The following is a 27,403-nucleotide window of genomic DNA, read 5'->3' as shown; positions in this document are numbered from 1 at the left end:
TGAGAGGACGGCACAGAAGATCCCATCTTCTTTCCTTGGTGATTTGTCGCATAATGGGGTATTCTCCCTCCCTTAGTTCGAACCCCATTTCAGGAATGAAAATCTTTGTTTTCATGAGTCTATTGTATCTTGCTTCATGAAATTGGGATTTGAACCTCTTTGTGTCATAGGATGGAGGCTCTGTCACCATTGGTTCTTTTCCTGATCTTCTTCTTGAACTTGAAGGAGCCATTGAATATGTAGATAAGAGATAAGTAGGGTTGTGTTTGGAGTGATGTTCGGTCTTGTTGTGAAGAAAATGAAGAAATCGTGTGCTTTGAGTGAGAGTGGCTTGTATGAAAGTGTTCTTTATGATGTGTTGGAGGCTATTTATGGACAAGGTTTCCAAGTTTCCCAACAAGATCACAAGAGAGGAGTGGATTCGGTTATGATAATGAAGGGTGAGGATTGAGTTGAATAGTATAGAAACTCATGAAATGAATGGCCTGCATGTATTGTTGAAGCTTGACGAGGATTCTCTTCCTATTGGCTGCATGCTTTTTCAGTGTCCAATGGTGCATGCATGCAGATTTTACTTTCCAAGATTGGCACACCTCTCTAGGCACATGTGATCCTTCTCTTGACTTGTCATAACCGTTCCTTCCTCTTGTCTTTTCCTCAAACCTTCTTTTCTAATTAAATCAAAATGAAATGCTTCAGAACTTATTTAAAGTATGGTGGTCAAATGGTGAATGCTTTCATGTTATATTATGGTCCTTAGTTGTGAAAGATCAATTATGTCCCTGAACCAAGATTTTGGTGAACATCAAACTTGTTTCTTGCTCAGTGATTATAATAAACACTTGTCACAATTGATACTTTCACCATAAGTGCCAATTTTTCTCTTAGCATAAATTTCTAAAACAAAACAATGCACGATCCATCTTTGCATGATTTTGATTTTCTGAACAAAAGTTGATTTTTTTTTCAGAATTCGTACACATGCAGACACCAAACTTAATGTTTGGTCATATACTTCACCAAAGTGACTAAGCATATGATCTAAGAATGCTTGAAATGTTAACTTTTGTGTGCTGTCAAGCACACCAAACTTAGAAGTCTGGCATGTATTTCAAAGCAGTGTATGCATCTATCAAGGATGTCTAGAAAAATTCAAAATCATGCAAAAGTGATCACACTTTATTGAATTCAAAAGCAAGCAGGAATCATAAATCATGGGTTGCCTCCCATGAAGCGCTCTTTTATTGTCATTAGCTTGACATTGACCCCCTCTTTTATGGTGGTTGATGACTGTAGTGCCTCAACTTGTCCCCTCTGATAGTGAGCTTCTTCTTTGTTCCTTGGTGCTCTATTTCAGCATGTTCTAGTGAGAGTATTTTGCTCACAGTATAGTAATCAATAGTCTATTGGCTTGCTCCCAGTTGTTGATAGACTAATTGCACTTTGTCACCTTTGGAGAGCCCATCTGTTGGAATTTTTTTGTTCTTCCAACCCTTTTTGATTCTATTTTTGTTTTTCTTCCCTCCTTTTGTTGACCATTCTTCTTTGACAACAGGCTTCCTCCTGAGATTTCTTTTCTTAGTTGCCAATACTACAATGTCCTCTTGAGCTTCTTCATTATTTTGCACAGTCTCTTTCTTTTTTTGACCTGCTGTATCATCTATCTCTTGCTTGGGAGGGCAGTTGTTGTTTGTCTTGTTGATTCCCTCCTTCCACTGCAGGTTCTCTTTGTCTATTTCCGTACCATCCTTCTTTCCATTACTAATCTGTGTTTCTGGCAGCACACTCAGAGTGACACTTTCATCATGCATCCTGAGGGTTAATTCTCCTTGCTCTATGTCTATGATGGCCCTAGCAGTGGCCAAGAACGGTCTTCCCAGTATAATGGAGTCACCCTCATCCTGATCTGAATCTAAGATCACAAAATCTGCAGGGAAGATGAATCTGTCTACCTTGACTAGAAGGTTCTCAATCATACTCCTAGGGCATATCACTGACTTATCCACCAATTCTAGAGACATTTATACTGGTTTCACCTCTTTTATGCTTAGCTTTTTCACTAGAGAGGCAGGCATTAGATTGATACTAGCTCCTAAGTCACACATCGCCTTGTTGATGGTCATACTGCCAATGGCGCAGGGTAGAAAGAAACTCCCAGGGTCCTCGAGTTTGGGCGGAAGTCCCTTCTGGATTAGTGCTCTGCATTCCTCAGTAAGCAGTACAGTTTCATTAACTTGCCAACTCCTCTTCTTGTTGATAAGTTCCTTCAAGAACTTTGCATACAGGGGCATTTGCTCAAGTGCTTCAGCTAAGGGAATATTGATCTCCAACTTCTTAAAGACTTCAAGAAATTTTGGGAAGTGTTGGTCCTTAGTCTCTTTGTTGAACCTTTGAGGATATGGCAAAGGTGGTGTGAAGTTCACTCCCTGCCTTTGGTCCTTGGTTGGCTCTTCAATTACTTCCTTTCCCTTTCTTGAAGTTCTTGGCTGTTCCTCCTTTTCTTGAGCCTGCTCTGAAGTTTGCTTGTTTGCTGTCTCCTCCTTGTCATTGGTTGCCTCTTCTTCAGCTTGTTTCTTATCACTTTCCTTTGGCTTCTTGGTTGCCTCTTCATTTTTCACAAGGATCTTTCCACTCCTTAGTTGTATTGCCTTGCACTCCTCTTTTGGATTAGGAATGGTGTCACTTGGTAGTGAGCTTGATGGCCTTTCAATGGTAATTTTCTTGGAGAGTTGTCCAATTTGCCTTTCCATATTTTTCATGGAGGCTTCCTGGTTCCTTAATGTCATCTCTTGGTGCTTCATCATCTTTTCCATTAAGAGCTCCAAGTTGTTAATCCTTTGAGAGTCTTGTGAGATTGGTTGATTGTGGGGTATTGAGGGTTGAGGGTAAGTGTTTTGACTTGAGGCTTGGTTATTGGATGGATGATGGTTAGAATTCGAGTAGGTGTTTTGTGATTTTCTGTATGTGACTTGGCTATTATTCTGTTGGTTGTTTTGGTTTGTGTTTTTTCAATTATTTTGGTTTGAGTTTCTCTGCCATGGCTGTTGAGTTTGATTGTGGTTGTCTCCCCATCTGAGGTTGGGATGGTTCTTCCATGAAGGGTTGTAAGTATCACCATAGACTTCATTTGGCCCAGAATTTTGGTTGTGCATGTACTGGACTTGTTCTTGTTGTTGCTCCTCTTGAGTTTCTTCATTTTGTCCCCATGTAGATGATGGTTGGCTTGTGTTGACTGCTGCAACTTGGAGGCTATCAATCCTCTTGGCCATTTGCTCAAATTGTTGTTGAATTTGCTGCTGCAACATTTTGTTTTGAGCTAGGATTGAGTCCACTCCTTCCAACTCCATCACTCCTTTCCTTTGTGATGGTTGGTATTGCCTTTGGTGAGCAAAGAAATATTGATTGTTGGCCACCATATCAATGAGATTTTGGGCTTCCTCTGCCGTTTTCATTAGTTGTAAAGAGCCTCCTGCTGAATAATCCAAAGCCTCTTGAGATTTCAGTGTCAAGCCTTCATAGAAATTCTGCAATCTGTCCCACTCACTGAACATTCCTGGTGGACGCTTCCTAATTAGAGCTTTGTATCGTTCCCGTGCTTCGTACAAGGGTTCAGCATCCATTTGTGTGAATGTTTGCACTTCAGTCTTCAATCTAATAACTCTTTAAGGTGGGTAAAACTTGGCAAGGAACTTGGTTACTAGATCACCCCAATTGTTGATGCTGTCTCTTGGGAAGGATTCCAACCATTGAGTGGCTTTGTCTCTGAGAGAAAATAGAAATAGCAGTAGCTTGTAACTGTCAGGGTGTACACCATTGGTTTTGACAGTGTCACAAATCCTCAGGAAGGTGGATAAGTGTTGGTTAGGATCTTCAAGTGGTCCTCCTCCATAAGAACAATTGTTTTGAACCAAGGTGATGAGTTGTGGCTTTAGTTCAAAGTTATTTGCATTAACATTTGGGGTAAGAATGCTACTCCCACAATGTCTAGGATCTGCACATGTGTAGGAAGCTAAAACTCTTCTCTGTAGTGGATTATTGTTGTTATTGGCTGTCCCTTCTGTTCCATTTGGTGGATTTGTTAAGTGTTCCTCCATATCTTGGAACTCTTCTTCTAATTCCTCTTCTCCAACAATGTTTTTCCCTCTTTCAGCTCTTCTTAATCTTCTGAGGGTTCTTTCGTCTTGTTCACAAAAAGTGGGTATAATTTTCCTTGTACCTGACATACAACCAAAGCATAAGAATCACACAACACCAGAAAGGTAATAACACTTCAATTCATTGCTGAAATGAAATGTTAGTTGGATTAAGCAAAAATTCAAACAGTTAGTGTGTTAGTCAAAAATTAAAGAAAACCGAAAATAAAAAGTGCTTGATCTAGATCTCCACTTCACTTAATCATTGTCAATCTAATTCAATCCCCGGCAACGGCGCCAAAAACTTGATGTGTGGAAAACGATCCAACACAAAACTCACCGGCAAGTGTGCCGGGTCGCATCAAGTAATAATAACTCACATGAGTGAGGTCGATCCCACAGGGATTGAGGGATTGAGCAATTTTAGTTTAGTGGTTGATTTAGTCAAGCGAATCAAGTATTGGTTGAGTTGTTTGTATTTGACAGAAACTAAATTGCTTGAAATATAAAGGGAGAGGGGGAAATTGCAGTAAATGAAAGAACAGGAAAGTAAAAGTGCTGAATCTTAAAGAACAAGTAAAGTAAATTGCAGAAACTTAGATTGCAAGAAATGTAAATAACTGAAGCTTAAAGTGCAAGAAATGTAAATTGCTTGAATCATAAAAGGAATTGGGAATTAGGATTGTAGAATTTAAACAAGAAAAGATAAATTGCAATAAACAGAAGAGTAGAGGAGTAATTGAATTGAAATAGATCTAAACAGAAAAGTAGAAATGCTTGAGAAAATTTAAAAACAGAAATTGAGCAATGCTTAATTTGCAGCAATTTAAAAGTGGTTGAAGATCTCAGGAGCGGAAGAAACTAGACAACAAGTCTAGATCTCAAATCCTTCCTTGATCCAACAAGAACAATTGCAAAAGAAATAAAGGAAATTAAATTGCAGAAGTAAATTGCAGAAGAGTAGAAGAATGAAGCAGTAAATAGAAACTGAAATTCATTTATGCAGAAGATTAAAACAGGATCTCAAGGTGAGATTGAAACAAAAGTTCTTCAATTCTTCACCCAAGATCCAAAGCAAGAAAAGTAAAGAGTGCTCAAGCAAGAACAAGGAAGAAGAGAGATCAATTCTCCTTCCCAATTCTCTAAGATCTAAATTCAAAAATAAAAGCTCAAAATGAGAATGAAAGTAAAAGGAAAATTCAAAGTAGAGTCTAGAGGTCCTAATTACATCAAACTAGATCCTATTTATACACTTTCTATTCTTGGATTTTGGAATTTGGATGGGCTTTTGATTTGGTGAAGAAATGAAATAAGTTGGAGTTTTAATTCAATTTTTAGCCGAATATTTCACCTCCCAGGGGCAAGCTCAGTTGGAGAAACCAACTGAGCACTCAAGTGTGCTGCCCGTGTCAAGTATGGTGCGTGTCCCAGCCTTGGTTGAATGCTTGACACTAGAGCTCAGTTGGAATTTTGAACTGAGCTCTAGGTGTGTCAAAGTTGTGCGCTCCATGGCATCTTGGCCGTGTCAAAGTGTGGGGAGCTTGGGGAGGTAGTGCTCAGTTGGAAAAACCAACTGAGCTTTCCATGGTGTAGCGCTTAGCTTTGCACTCCAAGGTCCCAGGTTCAAATCCTGGTGGAGGAAGTTTGGAGCAATTTCCTTTGAAAGAGTGGGTGCTCCTTCCTTATGTCTCCAATAATTCCCAAGTTCGAATCCTAGAGGGAGCAAGTGGAGGCTATTTTTCTTGGAAGGGTTGGACGCTCCTCCCTTGCTTCTCAAAGAGTTCTCAAGTTCGAAACTTGGCCCAAGCATGTTAGTTCATTTTCCTTGCAAGCTGAGTGGCGCTCCTCCCTTATGTTTCAAAGGATTCCCAAGTTCGAATCCTAGAGGAGACATTTTGGTTAATTCTTCATAATTTTCTTTTGTGGGGAATGTTCCTTGCCTCCCCTTGGTCCTTGGTTCGAATCTTGGTGGCTTCATCCCTTGGAATTTCATCTTGAATTAATTTTGAGAGGTCCCCGATAAAGTTCACTTAGTGAACTGAGCTTCATGCCATTTCCTTGCTTTCTTTAGTGCTCAGTTAACTATTTGAACTTAGCTTTGTACCTTGCCTTCTCCTTTCATTCCTTGTGAAGCTCAGTTCATTTCCCAAACTTAGCTTTCCTTCTCCCTTAACGTTGCCACGCTTTTTCTTCCTTTGGGGCATGCTTTTTGCTTCCTTTGGAACGTCCCTTATGCCATGCTTTTCTTATTTTCTTCTTTCTTCACCTACAAGTAATCAAATCAACCAATCAAAGTATCACCAAATTCACAAGGTTTATAAATCATTAAAATTCAATTAAATTTAGCTTAAACCTCATGATTTAACATCAATTACATGGTGGTTGATTGATTCAAAGAAGTCATGCATTTTCATTCCAAATTACTTACTTAGAATGCAAGAAAGTGCATAAAACCTAATAAAAACAAAGAAAAAGGCTAGTGAAACTAGGCTAAGATGACTTATCATCAAGAGGTGTGTATTCGGCCAAGGGGAAGAAGAGAGGGTTGTGTTGTGTGAAAATGAAGAAGGAATGAGGGGTTTATATAGGAGTGAGGAGAGGTTTAGGGCTCGGCCATTAGGGTTGGGTTTGGGAGGGAAAAGAATTTGAATTTTGGAGGTAGGTGGGGTCTATGGGGAATAGTGATTGAGGTGATTGGTGAAGGGTATTTGGGGAAGAGGGTTATGAAAAGGTGTGAAGAGGAGAGAAGAAGAGGTGGGGTAGGTGGGGATCCTGTGGGGATCCAGTGGGGTCCACAGATCCAGTGGGGTCAAAGACTTAACATCCCTGCTCCAATTAGGCGTGTAAAACTCCCTTAGTATGCAATACTGGCATTTAACGCCAGACTGCTGCCTGGCGTTTAACGCCAAGTTGATGCTTGTTTCTAGCGTTAAACGCCAGCTTGGTGCTTGTTTTTGGCGTTAAACGCTAGACAGATGCTTGTTTCTGGCGTTTAAACGCCAGAGTGCTCTTCCTCCAGGGTGCGCTGTTTCTTTTGTTGTTTTTTATTCTATTTTTAATTTTTCAGTTGTTCTTGTGACTTCACATGATCATCAACCTAATAAAACACAAAATAACAATAAAAATAAAATAGATATAATTAAATAACATTGGGTTGCCTCCCAACAAGCGCTTCTTTAATGTCAATAGCTTGACAGTGAGCTCTCATGGAGCCTCACAGATGTTCAGAGCATTGTTGGAACCTCCCAACACCAAACTTAGAGTTTGAATATGGGGGTTCAACACTAAACTTAGAGTTTGGTTGTGCCCTCCCAATACCAAAGTTAGAGTTTGACTGTGGGGACTTTAGTTGACTCTGCAATGAGAGAAGCTTTTCATGCTTCCTCTTCATGGTTACAGAAGGAGATCCTTGAGTCTTAAATACAAGGTAGTCCTCATTCAGTTGAAGGACCAACTCTCTTCTGTCCATATCAATCACAGCTCTTGCTGTGGCTAGGAATGGTCTTCCAAGGATGATGGATTCATCCTCATCCTTCCCAATGTCTAGGATTATGAAATCAGCAGGGATGTAAAGGCCTTCAACCTTTACTAACACATCCTCTACTAGTCCATAAGCCTGTTTTCTTGAGTTGTCTGCCATCTCTAATGAGATTCTGGTAGCTTGCACCTCAAAGATCCCAAGTTTCTCCATTACAGAGAGTGGCATAAGATTAATGCCTGACCCCAGGTCACACAGAGCCTTCTCAAAGGTCATGGTGCCTATGTTACAGGGAATTAGGAATTTACCAGGATCCTATTTCTTTTGAGATAATTTCTGCCTATCCAATGCATTTAGTTCATTGGTGAGCAAGGGAGGTTCATCTTCCCAAGTCTCATTACCAAATAATTTGGCATTCAGCTTCATGATTGCACCAAGGTACTTAGCAACTTGCTCTTCAGTAATGTCTTCATCCTCTTTAGAGGAAGAATACTCATCAGAGCTCATGAAGGGCAGAAGCAAGTTGAATGGAATCTCTATGGTCTCTGTATGAGCCTCAGATTTCTTCAGGTCCTCATTGAGGAATCCTTAGTGTTTAGAGGACCTCCCATGAGGTCTTCCTCATTGGGATTTACGTCCTCCTCCTCTTCTCTGGGTTCGGCCACATCAAGTAAGGTTATGGCCTTGCACTCTTTTTGGATTCTCTTCTGTATTGCTTGGGAAAGTACTAGAAGGAGTTTCAATGAATCTTTTACTCAGCTGGCCCACTTGTGCCTCCAAATTTCTAATGGAAGACCTTGTTTTATTCATAAAACTTAGAGTGGCCTTAGATAGATCAGAGACTATATTTGCTAAGCTAGATGGATTCTGCTCAGAATTCTCTGTCTGTTGCTGAGTGGATGATGGAAAAGGCTTGCTATTGCTAAACCTGTTTCTTCCACCATTATTAAAGCCTTGTTGAGGCTTTTGTTGATCCTTCCATGAGAAATTTGGATGATTTCTCCACGAGGGATTATAGGTGTTTCCATAGGGTTCACCCATATAATTCACCTCTGCTATTGCAGGGTTCTCAGGATCATAAGCTTCTTCTTCAGAAGATGCCTTTTTAGTACTGTTGGATGTAGCTTGCAATCCATTCAGACTCTGAGAAATCATATTGACTTGCTGAGTCAATATTTTGTTCTGAGCCAATATGGCATTCAGAGCATCAATTTTAAGAAATCCCTTCCTCTAAGGCGTCCCATTACTCACAGGATTCCTTTCAAAAGTGTACATGAACTGGTTATTTACAACCATGTCAATGAGTTCCTGAGCTTCTCCAGGCGTTTTCTTTAGGTGAATGGATCCACCTGCAGAATGGTCCAATGACATCTTTGATAATTCAGACAGACCATCATAGAATATATCCAGGATGGTCCATTCTGAAAGCATGTCAGAAGGACACTTTTTGGTCAGTTGCTTGTATCTCTCCCAAGCTTCATAGAGGGATTCACCTTCTTTTTGTCTGAAGGTTTGAACATCCACTCTAAGCTTGATAAGCTTTTGAGGAGGAAAGAACTTGGCTAAGAAAGCCGTGACCAGCTTATCCCAAGAGTTCAGGCTATCTTTAGGTTGAGAGTCTAACCATATTCTAGCTCTGTCTCTTACAGCAAACGGGAAAAGCATAAGCCTGTAGACCTCGGGATCAACCCCATTGGTCTTAACAGTATCACAGATCTGCAAGAATTCAGTTAAGAACTGAAAAGGATATTCTGTTGGAAGTCCATGAAACTTGCAATTCTGTTGCATCAGAGAAACTAATTGAGGCTTTAGCTCAAAATTGTTTGCTCCAATTGCAGGGATTGAGATGCTTCTTCCATGTAAGTTGGAATTTGGTGCAGTAAAGTCACCAAGCATCTTCCTTGCATCTCCACCATTGTTATTGGTTTCGGCCATCTCAACTTTTTCGAAAATTTCAGTAAAGTCCTTTTCAGAGTGTTGTGTTTTAGCTTCTCTTAGCTTCCTCTTCAAGTCCTTTCAGGTTCCAGATCAGCTTCAACAAGAATGTTCTTATCCTTGCTCCTGCTCATGTGAAAAAGAAGAGAACAGAAAAGAAGAGGAATCCTCTATGTCACAGTATAGAGATTCTTTTATGTGAGTAGAAGAAGAAAAGAATAGAAGAAGAGAAATTCGAACACCAAGAGGAAAAGAGGGTTCGAATTTTGAGATGAAGAGAAGTGATAGTAAATAAATAAATAATTAGAAGGAGATGAGAGAGGGAAGAATTCAAAAATTAAATAAAATAAAATAAAATTATTTTTGTTTTTTTTAATTTAAAATCATTTATAATTCGAAAATTTTAAAAAGAAAAATAAAATTAAATTAAATTAAAATTTAAAACAATTAGTTAATTAAAAAGGAATTTTGAAAAAGAGGAAGGTGATTTTCGAAAATTAGAGAGAGATAATTAGTTAGGTGGTTTTGAAAAAGATAAGAATTTTAAAACAAACAAAAAGTCAATTAGTTAATTGAAAAAGATTTGAAGAGATAGGAAGTTAGAAAAGGTTTTGAAATTGATTTTGAAAAAGATGTGATTGAAATTTATTTTGAAAAAGACTTGAAAAAGAAATTTAAAAAGATTTGATTTTGAAAAATTAAAGTTGATTACTTGACTAACAAGAAACAAAAGGATATGATTTTAAATTTTAAAGATTGAACCTTTCTTACTAGGCAAGTAACAAACTTAAAATTTTTGAATCAATCACATTAATTGTTAGTAAAGATTTTGAAATTATGAAACAAAATAAGAAAAATATTTTTGAAAATCAATTTGAAATTTTCGAAAATTATGAAAGAAAAATGAAAAAGATTTGATTTTTGAAAAAGATTTGAAAAAGATAAGGTTTTTAAATTGAAAATTTGACTTGACTCATAAGAAATAATTAAATTTTAAAAAGTTTTGAAAAAGTCAACTCAAATTTTCGAAAATTTATGAATGAATAAGGAAAAGATATTTTTTTTTATTTTTGAATTTTAATGATGAGAGAGAAAAATATCAAAAATACTCAATGCATGAAAATTTTGGATCAAAACAAATGATGCATGCAAGAACACTATGAATATCAAGATGAACACCAAGAACACTTTGAATTTCAAGATGAACATCAAGAACATGTTTTTGAAAATTTTTAAGAAAAGAAATACATGCAAGACACCAAACTTAGAAATTTTCAATGTTTAGACACTAACAAATTGAAAATGCATACGAAAAATGAGAAAAGATGTACAATAAAAAAATGCAAAGATCAAACAAAGAAGATCATCAAGAACAACTTGAAGATCATGAAGAACATATGATAAATTTTTGAAAATTAAGAAAAAATTACAAACATACAATGGACACCAAACTTAAAAATTGACACAAGACTCAAACAAGAAACATCAAATTTTTTTTGGTTTTTATGATTTTATTAAAATTTTTTTGTAATTTTTCGAAAATTAATTGGAAAAAGAAAAATAAGGATTTCAAAATTTCTAATGAGAATTCCAGGAATCATGCAATGTTAGTCTAAAGCTCCAGTCCAGGAATTAGACATGGCTTACTAGCCAGCCAAGCTTTCAGCGAAAGCTCCGGTCCAAAACACTAGATATGGCCAATGGCCAGCCAAGCTTCAGCATACATAGTTCAAGCATGTGAAGAGGAAGCCTCAGTCCAAAAGAATTTAGACATGGCTTTACAGCCAGCCAGGCATCAACATGTTATCTTGAAACTCTAGAATTAATTCTTAAAAATTCTAAAGCCATAGAATAATTTATTTTTAAAAATTTTTTGAAAATTTTTCGAAAATAAAAAGAATAAAAAAAACTTAAAATTAAAATAAAATTACGTAATCTGAGCAACAAGATGAACCGTCAGTTGTCCAAACTCGAACAATCCCCGGCAACGACGCCAAAAACTTGGTATGCAAAATCGTGATCGTTCATTCCTTGGTAACGGTATCAAAAACTTTATATGCACGTTCATAATCTTAATTCTTTGTCACAACTTCGCACAACTAACGAGCAAGTGCACTGGGTCGTCCAAGTAATAAACCTTACGTGAGTAAGGGTCGATTCCACGGAGATTGTCGGCTTGAAGCAAGCTATGGTCACCTTGTAAATCTCAGTCAGGCAGATTCAGTTGGTTATGGAGATTTGATAATTAAAATATAATTAAAATATAAAATAGGATAGAAATACTTATGTAATTCATTGGTGAGAATTTCAGATAAGCGTATGGAGATGCTTTTGTTCCTTCTGAACCTCTGCTTTCCTACTATCTTCATCCAATCATTCCTACTCCTTTCCATTGCAAGCATTATGTAGGGCATCACCGTTGTCAATGGGTACATCCCGTCCCCTCAGTGAAAATGGTCCAAAATGCGCTGTCACTGCATGGCTAATCATCTGTCGGTTCTCGATCATACTGGAATAGGATTCATTAATCCTTTTGCGTCTGTCACTACGCCCAACACTCGCGAGTTTGAAGCTCGTCACAGCCATCCCTTCCCAGATCCTACTCGGAATATCACAAACAAGGTTTAGACTTTCCAGATCTCAAGAATGGCCGCCAATAATTCTAGCCTATACCACGAAGACTCTGATCATAGATCAGGAGGCTAAGAGATATGCATTCAAGCTTGTTTGCATGTAGAACGGAAGTGTTTGTCAGGCACGCGTTCATAAGTGAGAATGATGATGAGCGTCACATAATCATCACATTCATCATATTCTTGTGTGCGAATGAATATCTTAGAGAAGAAATAGGCTTGAATTGAATAGAAAAACAATAGTACTTTGCGTTAATTCATGAGGAACAGCAGAGCTCCACACCTTAATCTATGGTGTGTAGAAACTCTACCATTGAAAATACATAAGAACAAGGTCTAGGCATGGCCGAATGGCCAGCCCCAAAGGTCTAGGGACTAAATGTCCAAAGATGATCAAAAGATGTCCAAAGATGATAAAAACAATAGTAAAATGTTCTATTTATACTAAACTAGTTACTAGGGTTTATAGAGATAAGTAAATGATGTCGAAATCCACTTCCGGGCCCACTTGGTGTGTGCTTGGGCTGAGCATTGAAGCTTTTACGTGTAGAGGTCTTCCTTGGAGTTAAACGCCAGTTTGTAACTGATGAGCGGATAATTTATACGCTTTTTGACATTGTTTTTAGTATGTTTTTAGTAGGATCTAGTTACTTTTAGGGATGTTTTCATTAGTTTTTATGTTAAATTCACATTTCTGGACTTTACTATGAGTTTTTGTGTTTTTCTGTGATTTTAGATATTTTCTGGCTGAAATTGAGGGACTTGAGCAGAAATCAGATTCAGAGGTTGAAGAAGGACTGCTGATGCTGTTGGATTCTGACCTCCCTGCACTCAAAGTGGATTTTCTGGAGCTACAGAACTCGAAATGGCGCGATTCCAATTGCGTTGGAAAGTAGACATCCAGGGCTTTCCAGCAATATATAATAGTCCATACTTTGGCCAAGAATAGATGACGTAAACTGGCGTTCAACGCCAGCTTTCTGCCCAAATCTGGCATCCAGCGCCAGAAAAGGAGCCAAAACCAGAGTTGAACGCCCAAACTGGCACAAAAACTGGCATTCAACTCCAAGAAGGACCTCTACACGTGCAACACTCAAGCTCAGCCCAAGAACACACCAAGTGGGCCCCGGAAGTGGATTTATGCATCAATTACTTACTCATGTAAACCCTAGTAGCTAGTTTATTATAAATAGGACCTTTCACTATTGTATTAGACGTCTTTTTGACCATCTTTGGTCTCAGTTTTAATCCATTGTTCATCTTAGGAGACTATTGATCACGTTTTAGGGGGCTGGCCATTCGGCCATGCCTGGACCTTCACTTATGTATTTTTAATGGTAGAGTTTCTACACTCCATAGATTAAGGTGTGGAGCTCTGCTGTTCCTCAAAGATTAATGCAAAGTACTACTGTTTTCTATTCAATTCATCTTGTTTTGCTTCCAAGATATTCATTCGTACTTCAAACTGAATGTGATGAACGTGACAATCATCATCATTCCCTATTAACGCGTGCCTGACAACCACTTCCGTTCTACCTTCGACTGAATGAGTATCTCTTAGATCTCCTAACCAGAATCTTCGTGGTGTAAGCTAGAATGATGGCGGCATTCAAGAGAATCCGGAAAGTCTAAACCTTGTCTGTGGTATTCCGAGTAGGATTCAATGAATGAATGACTGTGACGAGCTCCTAACTCGCGATTGCAGGGCGTTAGTGACAGACGCAAAAGGATAGTAAATCCTATTCCAGCATGATCGAGAACCGACAGATGAATAGCCGTGCCGTGACAGGGTGCGTTGACCATTTTCACTGAGAGGATAAGATGAAGCCATTGACAAGGGTGATGCCTCCAGACGATTAGCCGTGCCGTGACAGGGCATTGGATCATTTTCCCGAGAGATGACCGAAAGTAGCCATTGACAGTGGTGATGTATCACATAAAGCCAGCCATGGAAAGGAGTAAGACTGATTGGATGAAGATAGCAGGAAAGCAGAGGTTCAGAGGAACGAAAGCATCTCTATTCGCTTATCTGAAATTCTCACCAATGAATTACATAAGTATTTCTATCCCTCTTTTATTATTTAATTTCGAAAACTCCATCACTATTTTATATCCGCCTGACTGAGATTTACAAGGTGACCATAGCTTGCTTCATACCAACAATCTCCGTGGGATTCGACCCTTACTCACGTAAGGTATTACTTGGACGACCCAGTGCACTTGCTGGTTAGTTGTGCGAAGTTGTGAACCATGGTATTGGCATCATGTTTTTGGCGCCATTACTAGAGAAAGAAAGAGCGATGAATTTTACATAATCAAAGTGTAATCACAATTTCTGCGCACCAAGTTTTTGGCGCCGTTGCCGGGGATTGTTCGAGTTTGGACAACTGACGGTTCATCTTGTTGCTCAGATTAGGTAACTTTCTTTTTATTTTCTTTTCAAAAAGTTTTCAAAAATATTTCAAAACTTTCTCCTTTGTTTTCGAAAAAAAAATGTTTTCAAAAATATATTCTCCTTCAGAATTTTTAAAAATGAATTCTATTGTTTCATGAAGCATGCTAAAGCCTGGCTGGCTGTAAAGCCATGTCTAAATTCTTTTGGACTGAGGTTTTGGATTAAAATTGAATGAATTACACTCATATGTTTGCTGAAGCTTGGCTGGCCATTGGCCATGTCTAGTGTTTTGGACCGGAGCTTTCATTGAAAGCTTGGCTGCCTAGTGAGCCATGTCTAATTCCTGGACTGAAGCTTTAGACTAAGAATGCAAGATTCCTGGAATTCATATTAAAAATTTTGGAATCCTTATTTTCCTTTTCAATTAATTTTCGAAAAATCCAAAAAAAATTAGAAAATCATAAAAATCAAAAATATTTTTCTGTTTCTTGTTTGAGTCTTGAGTCATGTTATAAGTTTGGTGTCAATTGCATGTGCATTTTGCATTTTTCGAAAATTCTCATGCATTCATAGTGTTCTTCATGATCTTCAAGTTGTTCTTGGTAAGTCTTCTTGTTTGATCTTTGCATTTGCATGTTTTGTGTCTTTTCTTGTTTTTCATATGCATTCTTGAATTCTTAGTGTCTAAGCATTAAAGAATTCTAAGTTTGGTGTCTTGCATGTTTTCCTTGCATTAAAAATTTTTCAAAATTATGTTCTTGATGTTCATCTTGACATTCATAGTGTTCTTGGTGTTCATCTTGACATTCATAGCATTCTTGCATGCATTCCTTGTTTTGATTCAAAAATAAAAGAGAAAAACAAGAAAATGATGTTTTAATTTTTCTCTTGCATCATAAAAATTCAAAAATAAAAAAAAATATATTTCCCTTTTTCTCTCATCAAATTTGAAAATTTGAGTTGACTTTTTCAAAAAATTTTTAAAATCAAGTTGTTTCTTATGAGTCAAATCAAATTTTCAATTTGAAAATCTTATCTTTTTCAAAATCTTTTTCAAAAATCAAATCTTTTTCAAATTTCTCAGTTATTTTCGAAAATTCCAAAAAAATATTTTTCAAAAATCTTTTTCTTAATTTTACATCATATTTTTGAAAATAACATCAACAATTAATGTTTTGATTCAAAAATTTCAAGTTTGTTACTTGCTTGTTAAGAAAGATTCAAACTTTAAGTTCTAGAATCATATCTTGTGATTTCTTGTGAATCAAGTCATTAATTGTGATTTTAAAAATCAAATCTTTTTCAAAAACTAATTTCTATCATATCTTTTCAAAAATATCTTCTTATCTTATCTTTTTCAAAAAAATATGATTTCAAAATATCTTTTCTAACTTCCTAACCTCTCATCCTTTCAAAATTTGTTTCAACTAACTAACTAACTTTTTGTTTGTTTCTTATCTTTTTCAAAACCACCTAACTAACTCTCTCTCTCTAATTTTCGAAAATATCTTTCCTCTTTTTCAAAAATCTCTTTTTAATTAACTAATTATTTTAATTTTTAAAATTTTCAAAAATTACTAACATTTTTCAAAAAAAAAAAACTATTTTCAAAAATCACTAACTCTTTTTCAAAAATTATTTTCGAAAATTCCTTCTCTCTCATCCCATTCTATTTATTTATTCATCTACTAACATCTCTTCCTCACACCACCAAAAATCCGAACCCTCTCTTTCTCTGAGTTCAGATTTTTTCTTCTTTTCTTCTACTAACACAAGGACCTCTATACTATGGTATAAAGGATCCATATTATTATTATTATTATTTCTGTGCCCTCTTCTTTGTCATATGAGCAGGAGCAAGGACAAGAATATTCTTGTTGATGCAGATCCAGAACCTGAAAGGACTCTGAAGAGAAAACTAAGAGAAGCTAAAATACAACAATCCAGAGATAACCTTTCAGAAATTTTCGAACAGGAAGAGGAGATGGTAGCCGAAAATAATAATAATGCAAGGAGAATGCTTGGTGACTTTACTGCACCTAATTCCAATTTACATGGAAGAAGCATCTCCATTCCTGCCATTGGAGCAAACAACTTTGAGCTGAAACCTCAATTAGTTTCTCTGATGCAGCAGAACTGCAAGTTTCAGGGACTTCCATCTGAAGATCCTTTTCAGTTCTTAACTGAATTCTTGCAGATATGTGATACTGTTAAGACTAATGGAGTAGATCCTGAAGTCTACAGGCTCATGCTTTTCCCTTTTGCTGTAAGAGACAGAGCTAGAGTGTGGTTGGACTCTCAACCCAGAGATAGCCTGAACTCTTGGGATAAGCTGGTCACGGCTTTCTTAGCCAAGTTCTTTCCTCCTCAAAAGCTGAGCAAGCTTAGAGTGGATGTTCAGACCTTCAGACAAAAAGATGGTGAATCCCTCTATGAAGCTTGGGAAAGATACAAACGGTTGACCAAAAAGTGTCCTTCTGACATGCTTTCAGAATGGACCATCTTGGATATATTCTATGATGGTTTATCTGAGCTATCAAAGATGTCATTGGATACTTCTGCAGGTGGATCCATTCACCTAAAGAAAACGCCTGCAGAAGCTCAAGAACTCATTGACATGGTTGCTAATAACCAGTTCATGTATACTTCTGAGAGGAATCCTGTGAGTAATGGGACGCCTATGAAGAAGGGAGTTCTTGAAGTTGATACTCTGAATGCCATATTGGCTCAGAACAAAATATTGACTCAACAAGTCAATATGATTTTTCAGAGTCTGAATGGAATGCAATCTGCATCCAACAGTACTCAAGAGGCTTCTTATGCAGAAGAAGCTTATGATCCTGAAAACCCTGCAATGGCAGAGGTGAATTACTTAGGTGAACCTTATGGAAACACCTATAACCCATCATGGAGAAATCATCCAAATTTCTCATGGAAGGATCAAAAGCCTCAACAAGGCTTTAATAATGGTAGAAGAAACAGGTTTAACAATAATAAACCTTTTCCATCATCCACTCAGCAACAGACAGAGAACTCTGAACAAAATACTTCTAATTTAGCAAACTTAGTCTCTGATCTATCTAAGGCCACTGTAAGTTTCATGAATGAAACAAGGTCTTCCATTAGAAATTTGGAAGCACAAGTGGGCCAGCTGAGTAAAAGGATCATTGAAATCCCTCCCAGTACTCTCCCAAGCAATACAGAAGAGAATCCAAAAGGAGAGTGCAAGGCCATTGACATAAGCAAAATGGCCGAACCCAATGAGGGAGAGGAGGACGTGAATCCCAAGGAGGAAGACCTCCTGGGACGTCCAGTGATCAATAAGGAGCTTCCCTCTGAGGAACCAAAGGACTCTGAGGCTCATCTAGAGACCATAGAGATTCCATTGAACCTCCTTATGCCCTTCATGAGCTCTGATGAGTATTCCTCTTCTGAAGAGAATGAGGATGTTACTGAAGAGCAAACTACCAAGTTTCTTGGTGCAATCATGAAGCTAAATGCCAAATTATTTGGCATTGATACTTGGGAAGTTGAACCTCCCTTGTTCATCAATGAACTTAGTGACCTGGATCAACTGACATTGCCTCAGAAGAGACAGGATCTTGGGAAGTTCATAATACCTTGTACCATAGGCACCATGATCTTCAAGGCTCTGTGTGACCTTGGTTCTGGAATAAACCTCATGCCCCTCTCTGTAATAGAGAAACTGGGAATCTATGGGGTGCAAGCTGCTAAAATCTCATTAGAGATGGCAGACAATTCAAGAAAACAGGCATATGGACAAGTAGGGGACGTGTTAGTAAAGGTTGAAGGCCTTTACATCCCTGCTGATTTCATAGTCCTGGATACTGGAAAGGAAGAGGATGAATCCATCATCCTAGGAAGACCTTTCCTGGCCATAGCAAGAGCTGTGATTGATGTTGACAGAGGTGAACTAGTCCTTCAATGGAATGAGGACTCCCTTGTGTTTAAAACTCAAGGATCTCCCTCTGCAACCATGGAGAGGAAGCATGAAAAGCTTCTCTCAAAGCAGAGTCAAACAAAGCTCCTACAGTCAAACTCTAAGTTTGGTGTTGGGAGGCCACAACCAAACTCTAAGTTTGGTGTTGAACTCCCATATCCAAACTCTAAGTTTGGTGTTGGAGAGTCTCAACAAAGCTCTGCACATCTGTGAGGCTCCATGAGAGCCCACTGTCAAGCTATTGACATTAAAGAAGCGCTTGTTGGGAGGCAACCCAATGTTTATTTATCTAATTTTGTTTTTGTTTTTCATGTTTTATTAGGTTCATGATCATGTGGAGTCACAAAATAAATATAAAAATTGAAAACAGAATCAAAAACAGCAAAAGAAAAATCACACCCTGGAGGAGCATCTGCCTGGTGTTCAACGCCAGAACAGAGCATGGTTCTGGCGCTGAGCGCCCAAAATGGGCAGCATTCTGACGCTGAACGCCCAGAACAAGCATGGTTCTGGCGTTCAACGCCAAAAATGGCAACAAATGGGCGTTGAACGCCCAAAATGGGCACCAACCTGGCGCTGAATGCCCAGAGTTGTGTGCAAAGGCATTTTACATGCCTAATTGGTGCAGGGATGCAAATCCTTGACACCCCAGGATCTGTAGACCCCACAGGATCATCTCAGGATCTGTGGACCCCACAGGATCACCTCAGGATCTGTGGACCCCACAGGATCCCCACATACCTCCACTCACTTCTTCTCACCACTCTCTTTCACACAACCCCATAAACACTCTTCCCCAAAAACCCTTCACCAATCACCTCAATCTCTCTTCCCCATCACCTCTTCACCACTCACATCCATCCACTCTTCCCCATAAACCTACCTCATAAACCCCACCTACCTTCAAAATTCAAAACCAATTTCCCACCCAAACCCACCCATATGGCCAAAACCTTTCCCCCCCTCCCTTCCCTATATAAAGCCCTCCATTCTTCATCAAATTCACACAACACACCCCTCTACACCCTTCTTGGCCGAAACACCTTCCCTTCTCCCTCTCCTCCATTTCTTCTTCTTCCTCATTTATTCTTTCTTTTATTGCTCGAGGGCGAGCAAAATTCTAAGTTTGGTGTGGTAAAAGCATAAGCTTTTTGTTTTTCCATTACCATTGATAGCACCTAAGACCGGAGAATCCTCTAGAAAGGGGAAAGGAAAGACAAAAGCTTCCACATCCGAGTCATGGGAGATGGAAAGGTTCATCTCCAAAGCCCATCAAGACCACTTCTATGATGTTGTGGCCAAGAAGAAGGTGATCCCTGAGATCCCTTTCAAACTCAAAAGAAATGAGTATCCGGAGATCCGACATGAAATTCAAAGAAGAGGTTGGGAAGTTCTAACAAATCCCATCCAACAAGTCGGCATCCTAATGGTTCAAGAGTTCTATGCCAATGCATGGATCACCAAGAACCATGATCAAAGTAAGAACCCGGATCCAAAGAACTATGTTACAATGGTTCGGGGGAAATACTTAGATTTTAGTCCGGAGAATGTGAGGTTGGCGTTTAACTTGCCCATGATGCAAGGAGATGAACGCCCCTACACTAGAAGGGTCAACTTTAATCAAAGGTTGGACCAAGTCCTTATGGACATATGCGTGGAAGGAGCTCAATGGAAGATTGACTCCAAAGGCAAGCCAGTTTAACTAAGAAGATTGGACCTCAAGCCTATAGCTAGAGGATGGTTGGAGTTCATTCAATGCTCAATCATTCCCACTAGCAACCGGTCTGAAGTTACTATAGACCGGGCCATCATGATCCATAGCATCATGATTGGAGAAGAGGTAGAAGTTCATGAGATTATACCTCAAGAACTCTACAAGGTGGCTGACAAGTCCTCCACTATGGCAAGGTTAGCCTTCCCTCACCTCATTTTCCATCTACGCAATTCGGCTGGGATTGACATAGAGGGAGATATCCTCATTAAAGAGGACAAGCCCATCACTAAGAAAAAAATGGAGCAAGCAAGAGAGCCCATTCATGGAGCTCAAGAGGCGTATGAAGCTCATCACCATGAGATCCCGGAGATGCCTCAAATGCACTTTCCTCCACAAAACTATTGGGAGCAAATCAATACCTCCCTAGGAGAATTGAGTTCCAATATGGGACAACTAAGGGTGGAACATCAAGAGCACTCCATCATGCTTCATGAAATAAGAGAAGATCAAAAAGTAATGAGGGAGGAGCAACAAAGACAAGGAAGAGACATAGAAGAGCTCAAGGACATCATTGGTTCCTCAAGAAGGAAACGCCACCATCACTAAGGTGGATTCATTCCTTGTTCTTATTTCTTCTGTTTTTCGTTTTCTATGTTATGTGCTTATCTATGTTTGTGTCTTCATTACATGATCATTAGTAGTAGTAACTATGTCTTAAAGTTATGAATGTCCTATGAATCTATCACCTCTCTTAAATGAAAAAAATGTTTTAATTCAAAAAGAACAAGAAGTACATGAGTTTCAAATTTATCCTTGAACTTAGCTTAATTATATTGATGTGGTGACAATGCTTCTTATTTTCTGAATGTATGCTTGAACAGTGCATATGTCTTTTGAAGTTGTTGTTTAAGAATGTTAAATATGTTGGCTCTTGAAAGAATGATGACTAGGAGACATGTTATTTGATAATCTAAAAAATCATAAAAATGATTCTTGAAGCAAGAAAAAGCAGCAAAGAGCAAAGCTTGCAGAAAAAAAAAATAGGGGAAAAAAAATAGAAAGAAAAAGAAAAAGCAAGCAGAAAAAGCCAAAAGCTCTTAAAACCAAGAGGCAAGAGCAAAAAGCCAATAACCCTTAAAACCAAAAGGCAAGGGCAAATAAAAAGGATCCCAAGGCTTTGAGCATCAGTGGATAGGAGGGCCTAAAGGAATAAAATCCTGGTCTAAGCGGCTAAACCAAGCTGTCCCTAACCATGTGCTTGTGGCGTGTAGGTGTCAAGTGAAAACTTGAGACTGAGCGGTTAAAGTCAAGGTCTAAAGCAAAAAAAAAAAGTGTGCTTAAGAACCCTGGACACCTCTAATTGGGGACTTTAGCAAAGCTAAGTCACAATCTGAAAGGGTTCACCCAATTATGTGTCTGTGGCATTTATGTATCCGGTGGTAATACTGGAAAACAAAGTGCTTAGGGCCACGGCCAAGACTCATAAAGAAGTTGTGTTCAAGAATCATCATATTGAACTAGGAGAATCAATAACACTATCTGAACCCTGAGTTCCTATAGATGCCAATCATTCTGAACCTCAATGGATAGAGTGAGATGCCAAAACTATTCAAGAGGCAAAAAGCTATAAGTCCCGCTCATATGATTGAAGCTACGTTTCATTGATAGTTTGGAATTTATAGTATATTCTCTTCTTTTTATCCTAATTGATTTTCAGTTGCTTGGGGACAAGCAACAATTTAAGTTTGGTGTTGTGATGAGCGGATAATTTATACGCTTTTTGACATTGTTTTTAGTAGGATCTAGTTACTTTTAGGGATGTTTTCATTAGTTTTTATGTTAAATTCACATTTCTGGACTTTACTATGAGTTTTTGTGTTTTTCTGTGATTTCAGGTATTTTCTGGCTGAAATTGAGGGACTTGAGCAGAAATCAGATTCAGAGGTTGAAGAAGGACTGCTGATGCTGTTGGATTCTGACCTCCCTGCACTCAAAGTGGATTTTCTGGAGCTACAGAACTTGAAATGGTGCGCTTCCAATTGCGTTGGAAAGTAGACATCCAGGGATCTCCAGCAATATATAATAGTCCATACTTTGGCCAAGAATAGACGACGTAAACTGGCGTTCAACGCCAGCTTTCTGCCCAAATCTGGTGTCCAGCGCCAGAAAAGGAGCCAAAACCAGAGTTGAACGCCCAAACTGGCACAAAAACTGGCGTTCAACTCCAAGAAGGACCTCTACACGTGCAACACTCAAGCTCAGCCCAAGCACACACCAAGTGGGCCCCGGAAGTGGATTTATGCATCAATTACTTACTCATGTAAACCCTAGTAGCTAGTTTATTATAAATAGGACCTTTCACTATTGTATTAGACGTCTTTTTGACCATCTTTGGTCTCAGTTTTAATCCATTGTTCATCTTAGGAGACTATTGATCACGTTTTAGGGGGTTGGCCATTCGGCCATGCCTGGACCTTCACTTATGTATTTTTAACGGTAGAGTTTCTACACTCCATAGATTAAGGTGTGGAGCTCTGCTGTTCCTCAAAGATTAATGCAAAGTACTACTGTTTTCTATTCAATTCATCTTGTTTCGCTTCCAAGATATTCATTCGAACTTCAAACTGAATGTGATGAACGTGACAATCATCATCATTCCCTATGAACGCGTGCCTGACAACCACTACCGTTCTACCTTCGACTGAATGAGTATCTCTTAGATCTCCTAACCAGAATCTTCGTGGTGTAAGCTAGAATGATGGCGGCATTCAAGAGAATCCGGAAAGTCTAAACCTTGTCTGTGGTATTCCGAGTAGGATTCAATGAATGAATGACTGTGACGAGCTCCTAACTCGCGATTGCAGGGCGTTAGTGACAGACGCAAAAGGATAGTAAATCCTATTCCAGCATGATCGAGAACCGACAGATGAATAGCCGTGCCGTGACAGGGTGCGTTGACCATTTTCACTGAGAGGATAAGATGAAGCCATTGACAAGGGTGATGCCTCCAGACGATTAGCCGTGCCGTGACAGGGCATTGGATCATTTTCCCGAGAGATGACCGAAAGTAGCCATTGACAGTGGTGATGTATCACATAAAGCCAGCCATGGAAAGGAGTAAGACTGATTGGATGAAGATAGCAGGAAAGCAGAGGTTCAGAGGAACGAAAGCATCTCTATTCGCTTATCTGAAATTCTCACCAATGAATTACATAAGTATTTCTATCCCTCTTTTATTATTTAATTTCGAAAACTCCATCACTATTTTATATCCGCCTAACTGAGATTTACAAGGTGACCATAGCTTGCTTCATACCAACAATCTCCGTGGGATTCGACCCTTACTCACGTAAGGTATTACTTGGACGACCCAGTGCACTTGCTGGTTAGTTGTGTGAAGTTGTGAACCATGGTATTGGCATCATGTTTTTGGCGCCATTACCAGAGAAAGAAAGAGCGATGAATTTTACATAATCAAAGTGTAATCACAATTTTTGCGCACCAGTAACCTGTTTCTGGCGTTTAACTCTGCTTTGCAACCTGTTTCTGGTGTTTAACTCCAGAATAGGGTAGAAAGCTGGCGTTAAATGCCAGTTTGCATCATCTAAACTCGGGAAACGTATGGACTTTATATATTTCTGGAAAGCCCTGGATGTCTACTTTCTAACGCAATTGAGAGTGCGCCATTTGGACTTCTGTAGCTCTAGAAAATTCACTTTGAGTGCAGGGAGGTCAGAATCCAACAGCATCTGCAGTTCTTCTTCAGCCTCTGAATCTGATTTTTTGCTCAAGTCCCTCAATTTCAGCCAGAAAGTACCTGAAATCACAAAAAAACACACAAACTCATAGTAAAGTCCAGAAATATGATTTTTATTTAAAAACTAATAAAAATATATTAAAAACTAACTAAATCATACTGAAAACTATGTAAAAACAATGGCAAAAAGCGTATAAATTATCCGCTCATCAGTTATCTTGTAACTCTTAGTCAGGATATCAACAATAATTCTTAGTTTTAATTGGAATGAGTAACAGAACATAAATTAAATGATACTTGTTATGCAGTAATGGAGAACAGGGTGAGGTTTTGGAGATGCTCTGTCTTCTGATTCCCTGCTTTCCTACTGTCTTCTTCTTCATGCACGCAAGGCTCCTTCCATGGCAAGCTGTATGTTGGTGGATCACCGTTGTCAATGGCTACCATCCGTCCTCTCAGTGAAAATGGTCCAGCTACGGGTTTCGTAGGGCTAATCATCTGTCAGTTCTCACTAGTGTTGGAATATGATCCATTGATCCTTTTGAACACTGTCACTATGCCCAACATTCATGAGTTTGAAGCTCGTCACAGTCATCCTTTCCCAGATCCTACTCGGAATAACACAGACAAGGTTTAGACTTTTCGGATCTCAAGAATGCTGCCAATTGATTTTAGCTTATACCACGAAGACTCAATCTCACAGATTTGAATGCTCTGTTGTCAGGAGAGGCAATCAAACTCGTGAACCAGGAACCAAAGAGATACACACTCAATCTAAGGTAGAACGGAAGTGATTGTCAGGCACGCGTTCAGAGGTTGAGAATGGTGATGAGTGTCATGGATCATCACATTCATCATGTTGAAGTGCAAGTGAATATCTTAGAATAGAAACAAGCGTGATTGAATGGAAAACAGTAGTAATTGCATTAATCCATCGAGACACAACAGAGCTCCTCACCCCTAACCATGGAGTTTAGAGACTCATGCCGTAGAAAATACAAATTCTGATGTGAAATGTCATGAGGTACAAAATAAATCTCTAAAAGTCATTTTTATACTCAACTAGTAACCTAGGTTTACAGAAAATGAGTAAGCTAAGATAGATATTACAAAAATCCACTTCCGGGGCCCACTTGGTGTGTATTGGGCTAAGCACTGAAGCTTTCACGTGCATAGGCTATTCCTGGCATTGAACTCTAGCTTTTGTGCCAGTTTGGGCGTGTAACTCTAACTTTTATGCCAGTTCTGGCGTTTAACGCCAGAAAAGGGTAAGGAGCTGGCGTTTAAATGCCAATTTGCGCTACCAAATCTCGAGCCAAGTATGGACTATTATATATTGCTGGAAAGCCCAAGATGTCTACTTTCCAACGCAATTAAAAGTGCATCAATTGAACTTCTGTAGCTCCAGAAAATCCATTTCGAGTGCAGGGAGGTCAGAATCCAACAACATCTGCAGTCCTTTCTCAGCCTCTGAATCGGATTTTTGCTCAGGTCCCTCAATTTCAGCCAGAATTTACCTGAAATTACAGAAAAACACAAACTTATAGTCCAGAAATGTGATTTTTGAATAAAAATTAATAAAAATATAATAAAAAGTGACTAAAACATACTAAAAACTATGTAAAAATAATGTCAAAAAGGGTATAAATTATCCGCTCATCAGGAGACAATTCAGTCCCATTGAGCATTGCGTGCACTGATCTAAATCCTGAGGCAAGGATCTGGCAGCAGATCATTGCCGACTACATTCTACCGAGCACGCATGTCACGCAATTAGGGTCCATGTGGCGGTCTTGCTTTGGGCTATTCTGGAGGAGAAGAGGACCTTTGTTCTTTCCCTTATCAGAGATTCGATGTGGAAGTTGAACCAACAGCAGAAATACAACATTCCCTTCCCATTGATGATCACCAGATTAGCCGCTTTATCTGGAGTAGAGAGACGCCCAACAGACCGGACCTATGTCTTCATCAGCAAGCAACCATTCCTGCCATACGGCGACTATGAGGGACCACCACAGAAGAAGAGAAAGACCTCTGAGCCACCATTAGCAGCAGAGCCCACAGCACCTCCTACGGCTCCCGCACCCACACCCCGACTTCAGACACCTTATGAGCTGGGTCGGGAGATCATTCAGCTCCTCTACCATTTCGAGCGCCGCAACGCTCGCCGCTTCCAGTGGATAGTGGCAAAATTTGAGGGTAAAGACCCTGGGCCACCTCCTTCAGACACACCAGAGCCTGAGACAGAGACCGAGAAGCCAGCACCAGAGGAGCCAGTAGCTGAAGCTGGCCAAGCAGTTCATCCCTCTGGGCAGAGAGTGGCGGAGACCACAGTTGAGGAGTCTACAATTCAGAGAGTTGAGGAGCCGGCAGCTGGATCCGAGCAGATAGTAGAGATAGCGGCAGAGACAGCTGACCAGGCAGTTGAGGAGTTGGCAGCTGAGACCACCATAGAGACATCCTGAGCCATCATTGTTTATCGGCGTCATCACCACCTACCACCATCTGACGGTGGAGCTACTCAAAGTTGACCCCCTCCGTTTGATTCTTTTAAGCATGGAGGACCGTGCATGATTTAAGTGTGGGGGAGGATCTACAATATTTTGGGTGTAAACATTCTCTCCTCAACACTTGTCATTTAGTTTATTTTAAGTTTTATTATGCTTTTTGTGGATATTTGTAGTACTTTGACTTATGCACTACTGTTTAGTACTTTTGGTATATATATTAGCTGCTTCTAGTTATCTTTAGTATTGCATTTTAATTACGGTATATATATATATATATATGTTTTGAGCTTGTTTCGCTTGGTATATAGTATAGATATGGATTGTGATTGGATGATGTGAATAGCATATGCCTAGTTTACTTTTGATCCTAATTGTTCATGTTACATTTTTCTTGTTTAAAATTCAGAAAAGAACTAGGAAATTTTGAAAATCACAACATACATGCATATAGGAAATAATTTTGGTGAAAACGATAAGGATTTCCAAGAATTTTGTTATAGGGCATTCTATTGAATTGATTGAGAAAATTGTTTTTAAACTTGCTTGAATAATTTTATTTTGGAACATAGAAGAGTAAAGAACAAATACCTTGTGAGTTTTTTGAGCTATAATGAGTGGTTACACATCTTAACCACTAATTTTGTTCATTGAGTGTTATATCTCTTCTATAATTGTAATCTCGGTTTTGCTTGATTCTTTATTTCCAATGGTTGATGTTTTGAATTGCATTGAGCATGATTGAGGCCATCCTTGATTAAAAGCTTACTTTACCCATATTGCCTACCCTTTGCATCTATCCTTATTAACACCCTTTGAGCTTTATCTACCCCATTGTTCTTGATATTAGCATATCACAACCTTAGGCGAAAAACCAGGATTTACCTTAG

The 27,403-nt window shown here is 38.9% G+C and overlaps 2 non-coding genes and 1 pseudogene across 2 annotated transcripts; 2 read left to right on the top strand and 1 right to left on the bottom strand.

The window, feature by feature from the left end:
* The first annotated feature begins 274 nt into the window (after window positions 1–274).
* On the top strand, window positions 275–26,537 carry LOC148565485 (uncharacterized; annotated as a pseudogene).
* On the top strand, window positions 9,037–9,144 carry LOC148565487 (small nucleolar RNA R71). The gene has a single exon (XR_015884538.1). It is a non-coding gene; the product is annotated as a small nucleolar RNA R71 (small nucleolar RNA).
* LOC148565486 (small nucleolar RNA R71) lies at window positions 16,955–17,062 on the bottom strand. The gene has a single exon (XR_015884324.1). It is a non-coding gene; the product is annotated as a small nucleolar RNA R71 (small nucleolar RNA).
* Window positions 26,538–27,403: the final 866 nt, after the last annotated feature.

This window comes from Arachis ipaensis, chromosome B5, assembly GCF_059453495.1.
Source record: "Arachis ipaensis isolate K30076 ecotype BB chromosome B5, ASM5945349v1, whole genome shotgun sequence".
Classification (NCBI taxonomy): Eukaryota; Viridiplantae; Streptophyta; class Magnoliopsida; order Fabales; family Fabaceae; genus Arachis; species Arachis ipaensis.
This window is presented reverse-complemented; position numbering and strand designations above follow the sequence as displayed.